A 14,393-nucleotide genomic window follows, 5' to 3' on the forward strand; every position below is an offset into this window, starting at 1 on the left:
GGGTTCATGAACCAGGGTCCTTTGCAGGGGCAGCAGCTGCCAATCCAAGGTGGGAGTGTAGGAAAATGTATATATATATACCACTTTAATGGGCTTCAGGTGTGCCCGGCATTCCGCCTCTTAGTCCTTCCTGATGCATGCTGGGAATGGTAGTTTTTTGCATATTTGAAAACCCTTCAGTGGGTCTGGACACTCACAATGTTTTAGGACGACTTATTTATGGCCCTCCATTGGGCCCGGTTGAAACTCTGTCTGTCCGCATTGTTTTCCACAGTGCCACAGTGCAATAAGTCGTCCTAAAACATTGTGAGTGTCCAGACCCACTGGAGGGTTTTCAAATATGCAAAAAACCACCATTCCCAGCATGCACCAGGAAGGACTAAGAGGCGGAATGCCGGGCACACCTGAGGCCCATTAAAGTTGTAGCATGCAGGGGTAATGGCGGCGCAAGTAAAACTATGAACACTCGCATTGGCCTCTGATGAAGGAGTGTGATTTCTCCGAAACGCGTCAGGCCACAGGACGTTCAAAGAGGGTTGTCAAGCTGCCTGTCCAATGGAATAAAAGTTGTATACTTACCCACAGCGGTGCACATCTTCAATTGCTGAGCAACTTGGTTTTGATATATATATATATATATATATATATAGATATATATATATATATGTATGTATGTATGTATGTATATATATATATATATTCACTGAAAAAACCATAGGTTTCACACATGTTATAGTTAGCTGTACATTTCACTCGTAAAAAACCAATGAAATTCCCCCGTTATAGTTAGTGCAGGCAACTATAACTCACGCGACCGCAATCCTCTGCTGATGCTAATACTGTATTTAGACACTTATTTGCCCATGTCTTCTTCCATTGAATTTTAGCTATACATATATTACAAATATTTTTTTTTCATAAAGACACATATGTCATCAGCAGAAGATTGCGGTCGCGTGAGTTATAGTTGCCTGCACTAACTATAACGGGGGAATTTCATTGGTTTTTTACGAGTGAAATGTACAGCTAACTATAACATGTGTGAAACCTATGGTTTTTTCAGTGAATTTGCAAGGTTTTTTAAATGCTAATTCCTAACTATAACGTGTGTGAAACCTATGGTTTTTTCAGTGAATTTGTACGGTTTTTTAAATGCTAAGTTACTTTACGCCATTCGTGGCGTGCGCGCCCAGTTAACGCAGTTCGTTCCGTGCGCGCACGGTGCGCTTCGCGCACCGCGCGCCCACTTTACGCAGTTAGTGCCGTGCACGCACGGTGGTCACGCGGTGCTCTGCGCGCACCGCGTGCCCACGTTATGCGGGATGGGCCATGTACGCACGATGCGCTTCGCGCACCGTGCGCACATGGGGGACATATTATGCGCATCTTTGTGAAATGTATTCTTTGTTAATTTCATTGCTTCGGGCACCATTGGCACACGGGGTGGGGAGAATGTGGATAATTTTTTTTTTTTTAACATTTTTACCGTACGCGTACGGTAAGCGTAATCGGCGATTTTCCGAAAAAAAAAATTATTTTTTTTGGGCTTGGGGGTAGATTGGGGACCCTTATATCAATGCTGGGTGGTTAGGATCTCAAGAAACTGCCTCTTTAGACGTTTTTTTGCTTCGTTTTTGCTGCCCAACTCAGAGAGCGAGAGAGAAAATGGCGGCCGCCGCTTCCTGGTTTCGACCGATTCGAATGTTTACTAAGATCTAAGAGCCAATCAAAATCGCGCTCGCGCACGCCACCGTACGCGTACGGTAAGCTTACGGTAAGCGCACCGTAAGCGCACCGTAAGCTGCCACAGATATATATATTGATTTAAAGGCTATTTTCTCAGAATCTACTGAACAGATTTACACCAAACCTATAAAAGGCACTTCCTTGACCTGAGGACTACCTCTCTGCCAAATTTCAAGTAATTCTGTTCAGCCGTTCGGGCTGTAGCTGTGTCTAAAGGTCCTATGGAAAAATGCATGGGAAAAACGTGTTTTGGGACCCCCCTTTTATCTCAGCCCCCGCTTGACGAATCCCCCCGAGACTTTCAGGGTAGGAGCGGAGCGTAGCGCCCCACCTATTTTGAAAAATTCGCGAGGATTCGTCGACCGGCGCCAAAGTTATTCAAAATAGAATGTTGCGGATTTCCTATGGAAACGTGGTCCTAACTATAACTACCTACTGGCGACCGCCAGTAGGTAATATATATATATATATATATTCCCAAGAGAATAATTGCCACGACCACAATAGGGCTAGTCCTTCACCAGATCATTTAATCTTGGTAACGCGTTTCGCCTGACACAGCAGGCTTGCTCACACAATGCACAGTGGGTAAAGCTTACGTATATACCATCAGGGAATCCCCACAGTAGAGAAACAGAGAACGGACTGTGATTGTCCTCAAAGAGTCTGTTACTATGGCGGCCATTTTAAGCCAGTCAAGTACATATTATCAGAATATATGTCTCACAATTATTCAGTTATAGTCTATTTAACAATTGAACTTGTCAACGTCAGACCCTGTAAATTCATGATTTTTAATTAGCATAGTGCTCGTGTAAATAAAGAAAACATTATTATTTTCTCAACATACCATAATTCAATAACCTCATCTGAATAGTCATATACTTATTATTGACATAGTGTCAAAGAGATTTGTGATCTACTGTTGATTATTTCTCCCATAGTTACATTACATCGTTATCTCCCCACCATAACTAAAGATCAACACCTTTGCATGAAAAAACATAATCATTATTTGTGCCACCCTTTATCCCTCTTCAATCTAAACAGAAAGTAACCAAGATATATCATTAGGAATACAAAGGTTCTCTTATCTGTCATATGTTTCAATTTTCAATGTCCATGCTCTTGAAGAAAAGGGTAGGGGAAAATCTCGATTCCCTTCTGGAGTCGACCCCTTCCTTTCCTCCTATAATTAAAACAAAACCGGAATGATATATATATATATATATATATATATATATATATATATATATACGTACCTTTCCTGCTGGCCGCCACGATCTTCTGCTTCTGGATTGTGCTTCTCCTCTGCTTCCACCCCAGCACTTCAAATCCCATGGGCACAGGCTCCCAGACCCAGAGGCGCATCCAGAGCCAAATTTCGGGGGGGCTACTAAAAATTTCAGGGGGGATAATTCTTCCAGCAATAGGCAGAGTGGAGATGAAGGTGTGAAAAAACAACAAAGCCGTGTTAGCACGTAGATGGTCTTTTAAAGACCTGTGAAGTGCTCGGGTGCGGCTGCGATAAACTAAAAAACGGTCTGTATGTGTGCCCGAGAAGCTGTCTCAGCCCGGGCTGACACACACGACGGGGGGGGGGAATGAAGCCCTTTGAGCCCAATGGATGATGCGCGCCTGCCAAGACCTCACCCAATCCCAGTGCTTCTCCCAGCGTGAGATTAGGTGGAGTGGGCCGGTTTTGCACTCAAGTAGTGTCTGGGAGCCTGTGCCCCTGAGCACCAGGATATCTCCAAGGAACAGCGTGAAGATATCCAAGTGCGCATGTTGGTTTGGCCAGCCGTGGATGGCCGGCCAAACTGACATGCGCACTTTTAGTGCCTACCACTCCTCCTCCCCTTACTGTGTGATGGTGAGGCCTGTCCGTGCCCCACCCTTGACTTGGCGGACTGGAAGTAAACATTAAATGACAATAAAATAGTTTTATTGTCATTTAATTTTCTTCTGACTGTTGCATTTCATCAGGGGTGCGATGGTCCTTCGCCATAGTGGAGGCGCGGCCCCTGGCCAGTGTGTTTGTTTGAGTCTGGAATTAATACAATTTCCCTTGTGCTAGAACCGTGTGCCACTAGAGGGCAGTGATCTCAAGAACGTGGATCCACGGAGCGTATGTACGTAAGTGTGGTTGTGGCACTTTGTGAACCTCAGAATGCAATTCTCCGATTTTTGAAGGTGATACATCAGTCTCCAGGCATCAGGCGTGCAGACAGAGGCAACATCTCTGCATACATGTAGACGTGTGCGGCGTGTGGATGAAGGCAATGTGAGGGCACACACAGCTTCGTATTTTATCCACGGAGCAACGCGCTGACAGAAGCACAAAGTTGTTTATGTAAATTTATTAATTGGCCCTTTTATTGAGGTTAAATTTGCAGGAGCAATTTCATGGACATAAGCGAAAATATTAGCCAGTAAATTGTTATGTGTATTTTTTTCTACACTCCTCACTTCCACAGGCCAGCAACGGTGGTAAGGCCAGGAAGCCTTTTTATTCCAAACTTGGCAACATTACTGCATTTACAGTATTTAATCGTGGAGAGCTAAGAACCACACAGTGTAAAATATTATTTTTTTACAAATTTGTTTTAAAAGCTATTTGCCATACCTGAAGTGAACGGTAGTCATTGCAAATAATGATATTTATTATTAAAGTATTAAGAGATTACTATGTCCAGTGGTGGACATGTGTAACAACCACCTCATTTTTTAGCGAATCCTGGTAAGCCTGTCTTAGAATGGAAACACTGGTTTCATGCCTTTCATAACTACTTAGTGGCCATAGATGCTGGAAACTATCCACCTGTTCAAAAAGTAGCCTTACTTTTTAAATGTTTAGGCAATGAAGGCCAGAAGATATTTTATTATCTGCGTGAAATACAACCACCCATGGATGATTCTGGAGATTCAGGAGATTGGAATGTTTTGTTGATGCTGAGAAAAAAATAGCACCATATTTTTGGGAGGGACCCAGCATTGTATTGGAACTTTTTAATTTTTTACTCACGCAAGCTAGATTCTGGTGAAACTGTTGATCAATATGTAGCTGCTCTAAGAGTACTGTCTAGCACATGTAAATTTGACAATGTGGTTATCAATACATTAGGGGCCAGAATGTGTACAATTGTGGTATAAAGAAAATGCAGGAGCATTTATTATGCTGCACTAATCCAACATTACAAGAAGTATTAAAATTGCTAAGGGGGATTGAACAATCTGTTCAGTCTGTAAAGATATTACAAGGTGCAGGTATATAGGACACATCCGATAGTGTGAATGTGGTTAAAAGATTTCAAGATGGATGGAGAAATAATAAGGTAGCAATTCGTGGTGGTGCATGTTTCAGGTGTGGTTCACACAGCCATATGGGCAATAGTGTAAATTGCCCAGCGCAAGGAAAAACTGCAACCAATTCAATAGAACAGAGCATTTTATGAGAGTGTGTAAAGATACTAAGAGTGATGTTAAAGTTAGTTGTGTTTGTGATGTTGATCCACAGGAAGCTGGTAATATTTCAACACCTACCATTCTTTCTGTGGAAGTCAATCACATTGCAGGTGTGGATGCAAAACAATATAGACCATATTGTATGGTAAAGATTGGTGGTATTAGTATAAATGTCATGGCAGATTCAGGATCACCTGTCACTGTGTTATCGAAAAAAACATTTGTGACTCTGTGAAAAGGTGTGAAAGTTATAAAACCTAATATCAGAGCCGAGATTGTGACATTATATTTTTCTGAGCATGAGTTACACTTTGCTAAATTCTATGCAGCTGTAAACCGTATGACATTATGGGATGGATAGATCAGGGCAGGTTAGGCATTATCCTCATGCATGGTACAGAGGTTCCTGTCATGTTAGCGGAGCAAAGGTTCAACAATGTAGACAATATATTTGTGAGAATAAAATAGGAAGTGTGATTTTATTTTAACATGAAATCGTTTTGAAACATGGTGTTACTCCTGTAGAGCACAACGTGTGTGAAGTTCCTTGATTCATTAGAGAACAGTGAGATAGCATTTAGATAACTGAGCCTGTGAATGCAGGAGAGTGGGTAATTGCTGTGGTAATAGCTAAGAATAAAAATGGGGAAATCCATTTATGTGCAGATTTGTGCTCATTAAACAAAAATATTGTTGTTGAGTGTCAACCCTACCGAAGATCCACAAAGTTTTGACAACCTTGTGGGGAGCGAGATTCCTTAGTAGCATACATCTTACAGCTGCATACCAACAGGTGCCTCTAAAAAAAGTAGTCTCAGCTACTTACCACATTTATTACTTCTTTTGGAGCTTATTAGTATTTAAGTTTGCCAATTGGTTTAGTGTCAGCTGCTAGTGTTCTTCAGAAGCAAATGTATTGTTTATTCAAAGATGTTTCTGGGGTGCAAGCTTTTTAGGATGGTATTTTAATTTTTGGCAACTCAGTCAGTGAGCATAACTGTATTTTAGATAAGGTGTTATCCATTCTGAATGAGCATGGAATGACTGTGTATCGCGACAAGTGCAAGTTCTTAACTGATACAGTATAATATTTGGGTTATTGCGTCACTGCAGAAAGCATAAAGCTGAAAAAAGATCTTAATTTGACTTTGAAGAATGTATTGTGTCCAAAGAATATGAAGGAAATTAAATCATGTATAGGTCTAAGTGACTATTATGCAAGATGTGTGAGTTGATATGCAACTTTCATGTAACCACTTAAAAATCTTTTGAGGAAAAAGGAAAAGTTAATTTAGAGTGATGACCAACAAAAAGTGTTAATAGACATCAAGAATGTACTCACTGGTGTACCTGCTTTGAAAACCTGTATTAACTGGTATGAGTGCATTATATCTGTAGATGGAAGTGCAATAGGGCTGAATGCAGTCCTTTGTCAAAGAGTGGGTGCAGAAGAAAATACTATAGCTTTTGGCTCAAGAGTACTTTCTGATGTGGAAAATAGTTATAGTACACTAGAAAAAGAGGCATTAGCATGTGCATGGGCATTAAATGAGTACAAAATGTATGTTTGAAATTGATATTATGTTCTGACCATAATTCCTTGATGTAGCTTTTGGGTGGTAAAGGATGGTCTGCAGCTTCCTCTAGGCTAATACGTATTCTCTCTGGATTGCAAGAGTACAATTTCAAGATTAGATATATTCCAGGTAGTACAAATGTTCCGGCATGTTGTCTGTTATGACTACCTATGGTACAAAAAGAAAAGAGTGAGAATGGGAGTATGGATTCGGAATGTGTGGTAGCTGGTGTGGAATGTGGTAAATGTGTGTCAAGGAACCATTAGTGAGGAAGAATGGAACATGGCATATGCATAAGACACAAATATATTTAAAGGCATAGATTTTGTCACCAGGAGATGGTCACCACCCAAACAGTTACAAGGGGAATTACAAGGGTTTTGTCAGATGTCATCTCAACTTAAAATTGAATCAGGTATAATATTAAGATCCAGAAAGTTTGTTCCACCAAGGAGTCGGAGGTCTAAAGTTATTAGATTATCAAATTCTGGTCATCTAGATATCACTGCCACTAAGAAAGTACCAAGGCTCCATTTTTGGTGGCCCTATATGGACAAACATGCAGCACAATATGTTAACAAATGTGAAGAATGTTTGCTAGCTAACAAACATTGGAAACTGAAGGAAACAACCCTAGTGCCTACTCCTTTCCCAGACTGTGCATGGAGTAAAGTAGCACTAGATTTTTCTGGACCCATTTAAATACTGCTAGAGAGATTGAAATATGTCATAGTACTTACTGAATATGTTTCTAAATGGGCATATTAAGGATTTTTAAATGAAATAAGTACACAAGTGACCATTGAATTTTTAAGTAAGATTTTTTCTTTGGAGGGATACGCTTTAGAAATGGTGACAGGTAACGGTGTCCACTTAATATCAGAAAAAATTGAGATCTTCTTGTAGAACAAAGGTATAAGACATTACACGGTTGCATTATATAGTCCCAATTCCAATGGGGCTGTGGAAAGTGTCAGCAGATTACTTAAAGATGGAATTCAAACAGCTATAACCTTTGGAATAAATGTTGAAGATTTTGTAAGCAACATAATATGGGCGTATCTGAATACTTCACATACAGGCACATGCATCAAAGCTTTTTGCGATCGCAAACGGAGCGATTTGCAAAAATCGGCCATTTGCGATCGCAAAAATACCTTTTGCGATGCATGAAACAACTTGCCACTCGCAATTTAAGAAATCGCAAATTTTTGTGATTTCTTAAATTGTGATTGCATTTAAGGAATCGCAAATTGCGATTCCTTAACTGCAATGCAAGATGCCTTTAAAAATAGCGATTTCGCTATTTGGGCCCGCTATTTACCGTGGAATCATACCACATGGTAAAGAGCGAAAACTTTGAAAAATGCACTAAAGTTCAAAGTCGTAGGTTACACACACACATGTCCTTTGGACATGTGTGTGCGCAACATTTGTGCACAGATCGATTTCAGGGGTGCAACAGGGTGTCGTCTTGACACCCTTGCACCCTTGAAATTGCATTCTCAATTTGCGATTCTCTAATTGAGAATCGCAAATTGAGAATGTCTTCCCATTGATTCCTATGGGCCTCTTGGCCCATAGGAATGAATGGGGAGGTATTCCTTAATTGCGACTCGCAATTTGTGAGTCGCAATTAAGGAATGTTTGGAAATCGCTATTTTTCATGCGATTTCTACATGCATAGGTTTTTGCGATTCCTTAATTGCGATTCCTTAAAAATCGCAATTAAGGAATCGCAACAGCCAATATTGATGCATGTGCCAGATAGTGTTACAGGTGAATCACCATACTCACTGTTGAGGGGTAGTGGTGCTCGAACAGGTTTTATTCCAACTTGGTTAAACAGTAAATCATGTTTCACTGGTCTGCATGAGCAAGTGGATATAGAGAAACTCAGACTTGAAGTTGAGATGTCACAGAGTAAAATGAAAAATATTATGATCAAGTTCGGTCAGTGGGTGACATGAGAATTGATCTAGGAACCTGGTTAATAACAAAGAACATCAGACCCAGGAAATCCAAAGTTAAATTTCACGTCAATAGGGCCATTTAAAGTTATCATGTGTTCATGTATCTAAGAAACAAGGATATTTACAAGAATTTAAAAGTAAATTATTGTTATTTACTTTGTTTGTATACAATGTTTTTTATATTTTCATTTTGTTTGCTTTTAGGAAGGGAGATGTTGCATCTTCATACAGTAATGTTACTCTTATATTGTACATTGTTGTATATATTGTGCATTTCTTTAATTGTATTACATGCAAGGTAGAATGTTATAGGGGAGTGTTCTTTATGTTTCCCGCAAACGCTAGTTCAACTTCCGGAACTTGGCTGGAGCGGGGCAGTTTGTGATTGAAGATTATCTGACCAGATGCCAGTTTGTTGGCTCCCATTGTTTGTTGAATACTACTAATAAATACAAACCTGTATTTACATCGAAATTCCAGAGAGTCATTTTACTTTGAATCATTCATACAGAAATTTAATTAAATGTTTTATAGAAGAAAATATCCCTCAGAAATAGAAGCACCGTTCCCAATTATTTGAAAGTAAATAGCCAAGGCTGAGGGTACAAAATAAAAAAACATTGAGTTTTCTCCTAACCTGCAAGTACCAAATTAAAAAGTACTCATGTGAGTGAACATTTGCAACTAAAATATTAAAATGCTACAAGACAGTTGCACTGCAGGTTATTGCAGTAAATTTGGAGGCTTCTTCAGAGGAACATTTCAAGTCTGACGAGCTGAAATGTCAGTGTGTTTTACAGCATTTGAATATCAACTGGGAAGTATTGTGACTTTAAAAATAAAATCTACATTTTTATCTATCCTTATAGAAATTTCCAATGGGTTCTCACCTTATACATTGACTGTCATAGGATCTGTACTAACATTAATAGTTATTTTGAGGGGGTGGGACGATGTGGGCTACTGGCTTAAGTTACACATTTCGAAATTAAATAAACAGTGGTTAAAATCCCATCAACTCATCCTACTCAAATTGCATGATCTTAGCAAATCCCTTTGTTTCTGCAACCCAGTACCCTTTACAGTGTGTGTTCTCTAAGGAAATGCCTTTACTCAAATTTACAAACTAATGATTCTATTAAAAATTATCAGACTAGGAAAAAGAAGGCTTATTGACACTGTGATACTCTTGATCAATCAATCAATCAATCAGCATTTGAAGAGCACAGCAGTGTCACCCCAGGGGTATCTGGGCACTGGGGTGCGAGGTCTCCATCAAAAAGCCAGGTCTTGAGGAAACGGTGGTAAAAGGGAAGAAACAAGTAGAAAAAGGCAAAACAGATGGCAGAAAAACAAGCGAGCAGAAATGGCAAAACAGAGGGCAGAAAAACGAGCAGAACAGGCAAAACAGAGGGCAGAAAAACGAGCAGTAAAGACATAAACAAGAGCAGAAAAGCGAGCAGAAAAGACAGAATAAAGGGCAGAAAAACAAATAGAAGCGGCAAAACAGAACAGAAGAGGGCAAAACAGAGAGCAACACAATGAGCAACAAAGGAACAAACATGTGGCTCGTGGTAAAACGGGGGCATGGGGTAGAATCTGGGGTCAGTGGAATGTGTATCGAGGGACTATCTGTTCTCCCCCCCTGGTGGATACGTCTGAGGTTGCCGTGTCCCCCTGATCCTTGAGGGTTCCTTGCGTATTTCGTTCATCTGAGTATAGATTTGGTTCTCCCGTGGCCCCCCCCCTCCCTCTCAGGCCTCCTTTTTATTGACCACCCTTGGGTGGTCGGGTGTGGAGTTCCCCTGCTGTGGTTAGACGCCCTTTCAATGTTTTTCGCCTTGCTTTTTGTTTTTCTTTACTTTTGTTGATATTTATGTAAAAAGGGTGTATCCTGACTTCTCTTATGTGCAGTCTGATCTCCTGTAATTTAGCGAAGCCCCTGTGGGCCAGTCATTGTTTTTGGAACTGCTTGATTATTTCTGAATACTAGCGGCCGGCCCAGGAGGTTGTAGGCCCGTGCTTGTACCCTTTTTTCTGCACAATAAACTTTAAAAAAAAAAAAAAAAACAAAGGAACAAACAGAAAAGGAAAAACATAGGGCAGAAAAACAAAGAGAATAAGACAAACTGAGTGCAGAAAAATGAGCAAAAAAAAGGCAAAACAGAGGGCAGAAAAACAAGCAGAAAAAGCAAAACAGGCAAGAAACAATCAGAGGGGGCACAAACGAAGGGCAGCGGGTAGACAGCCAGCAGAGGGTATCGGATTGCAGACAAGTTGGACAGGGGAACTGTGTCGGGGAGCTGGCACGAAGACCTGCTCATAAGAAGTCACATCATATGGTCAAACCTCTCACTTGCACATACTCGTAAACCTAGTAACTCTGCTCTGCCAATTTAAAGGTGGAAGTTAAAAAAGGCAGCTCTCCTCTCCCACGCACTACCTAAGATTATAGAACAAAAAAGGGTGAGTCCTACAGACACCGGTAATTAAAACTGTGCCCATGAAGAAGTGAATGCCAAGCAAGGTGAAGGTTCCCAACCTTGACTGACTTTGCTGGAGGGGACGTTTAGCATTAACAACCCATATTCCATGGAGATGAAAATCCCCACGGAGAGTTCATGGTGCAGGGAATTAGCTGGTTAGCATGAGTTATCCTCACTGCCCCTCAGGATCGGCCTCGGAGACCGCAGAGAAAGACATGAGTACTTGTCACTGAGAAGCAAAGTACATCTCATTCCTTACTTCCTAAAGTTTGACAGAGGGACTTCTACCAGCGAGGAATGGTACCGAATGGAGAGTGTACAGCTGGGAGCAAACAAGAAATAGGTGCAGCACACTTGTGGTTCTGAGGTGCAGCTATGCAGGCAGTGCTTAATATGTAACATAATAAGTGCCGGTGCCCAAAGTACTGCTCAAAAGTCAGCAGCCAGTGCTTTTGAATGTCCCCAAACAGAATACCAAGACTGTGTACTCCAGAATCCACCTCAGGCCTCTTAGATCCACTGCCAATCATTCCCGCTCCCTTTATCTCACTCTGAAAGGCACCTACTTTCTCACTTGTTGATGGTGTTTCCATCTTCTCTTCCTTCTTCCTTTTTGTTTCTGTGTTTACCCCTCTGGTGCTCTTAGGGAATGTCTGATAAGGAAAATAAGTGTTGGTGAGCCCCACAGAGCCCAAAAATGAGTGCCAGTGGGCCCCACCGGCAACTACTGGCTCAAATTAAGCACCGTGTGCAGGACCTTTTCTCTTCACAAAGCTCTCAAAATGTATAAGAAAATTTGACAGAAGACAACATCAACCCCCTCGTACTCCTGCAGAAGCATCCGATATCACTTCTGATCACTAAAGAGGATTCAGAGATGGCAAAGAGGGAAGAGATAATAGGAGAAGGAAGGAGGAAGAGAGCAGTGGTGGCATCAGGGCCTTTCAGCCCTTTCAGTCAGGGCCTCAAGTTTGAGGGACCTTGAACATGATGGCGAGAGCTTGGAGACTGCGGCTTCAACTAAAGACAGGCTGGGATGGGAGCATTCACATTACACTTTGTTTACCACCCCAGGCAACCATACATTGCTGGTAATTGCCCAGCCTACAACGGGTATCGGCCAGTAGCGCATATTACAATGGCATATCGTGTGATAGCCTCAGGCATTCTGCCTCCTGACTCCAAATCTATGTCAAAACTGATAAAGTCTCTTTACTGGCATTCCAGCACAGCAGGAGACTTTAAAAGCTCAGAACAATCATTTTCAAATAGTTACAAAATACAATTCAGCTAACACATATAGCGACTCAACTGTCATGTTTAGATGGTGTATATTTTAAAAAAGGTTTCATGCTTGGGACACTCTGTTGGTGAAGAAGCAGGTGCCTGACTGATGTTCAATTTAGGTCATGTAGCATTGGTGGCGCATATGTCGTAGCAAAGGCTGTGCCATTCGGAGGCCATATTAAACCGGCCAGAGGATGAGGTCATTTAATATGGATAAGGACAGATTCGATTTTAATCTAGCTATCACTCACCGCCATAGTAGTTTGGGAGGGTTATGTTGATTGTAAATGGATGATATGTTTGTCGTTTGAGTGCGGTGGCGTGATGTACTTTGGCAGTTATCTTTTTGGTAATTGGCATTGGACTGAAACAAAGGAGTTTTGGTTGTTGAGGAAGCTAAGGATATTTATTTAAAAAATGTCTGAAGCAGGGGAACGTATATCTAGGGAGACAAATGAGCAGCATTCGACAGAAAATTATTAAGAAATTGATTGGTAAACTGATTATATTATCTGTGGAGGAGGATTTTAGATCTGTGATGAGTAAAAAAGGTCAGAATCATTTTCTGAAGAGGGATATTGGTCCCTTAACGAAGGTGAGAGAGAAGAGTTTAGGAAGAAAAAGAAGAGATTAAGAAAAAAGAAACATGCTGCTGTAACTATGAGTAAAATATATGGTCTTATCAGCCTAAGCACCAAAGAAAGGATTGGTGTCCTATTCAGCACAAATGAAGGTTGCCCGTCATGGCACAAAGGATATTCAGGTTCATTGTGAGGGATATAATAATAAAAATGATTCTTATGATGAAGTGGATGAGTATATTTTAGACCTTTCAGATAGTGAAAGTTGAATTGAAAGTCTAGAAAGGGAAATGTGTAGTGAAAAGGATTCAACTATTTCTGTGGGAAATATGGATTTAAGAGATCTTTCATATGAATTCATGATTCATTCTGTTGTGATACGACATCCACGTAGTGCAGATTGGTACCCTTTGGACCATTTGAGCAATTATTTGTCATATTAGATGAGGAGGCTTATGGAAAAGGTGGGTAGGAGTGTCATGAACGCAGTGTATTCAAGACCACTAATAAAGCATGTGTGACACCGGATTTGGATCCTGATTTAATACGTTTTTTATTTAAGCTTGGAAGGTATCTGAGCAAAGGGAATGAAGATTGTATCCTTGATGTTGTAAACCAACTTGGATATGACAAGGAAAGCTCACTGTAAGAAAGTGCAGGTGTGTGTAAATCATTGTGCGGTTGGAGTCAGAGGGTAATCTGCCTATTAGGGGCTGCTAATGCAACTTTAATTTCAGAGATAAGGAAAGCAATTTTATTGTGTAAATCCCAAAGCTTTGCAAGGTGGTAAAAATGGAATTTGTGGAAGATTCAAAAGGTCTATTATTTGGTGATAACCCAATGAAAACAGTGGGCAAATATGTGTTGACATTCATAGCCTTGGATAAGGCTCAGAATTCATAAAAAAGATTTGGGAGGAAATGGACTGTATTGGCTGGGCTGGAGGTCAAGGACATTTCTCCGGCAGACACTATCTGAAGTCTGAGTTTAACACAGAAGGAAGAGGCAGAGGCAGTGTTTTCAGGTCTTTCGCATTATTGATGTCTAAAGAGAGTAAAAGGGGACCATCTCTAGAAAGGAGTGTGGTTTGAAGACTTGATGAGTTTGACAGAAGAAACAAGAGGAGAGTTGGTGTGGTAGTTGAACAACTGGTAGGAATGGAATGGATGACCCACTTTTGGGAAATACTGAGAATATGTAGTAGAAACGAACACAAGCCAGTTAGACTGGAGTGCAAATTCAGACAACTTTCAAAACAGCATGGCAATGGACCAAGGT

The sequence above is a fragment of the Triturus cristatus genome, chromosome 7, assembly GCF_964204655.1.
Source record: "Triturus cristatus chromosome 7, aTriCri1.1, whole genome shotgun sequence".
In the NCBI taxonomy this organism is placed as follows: domain Eukaryota; kingdom Metazoa; phylum Chordata; class Amphibia; order Caudata; family Salamandridae; genus Triturus; species Triturus cristatus.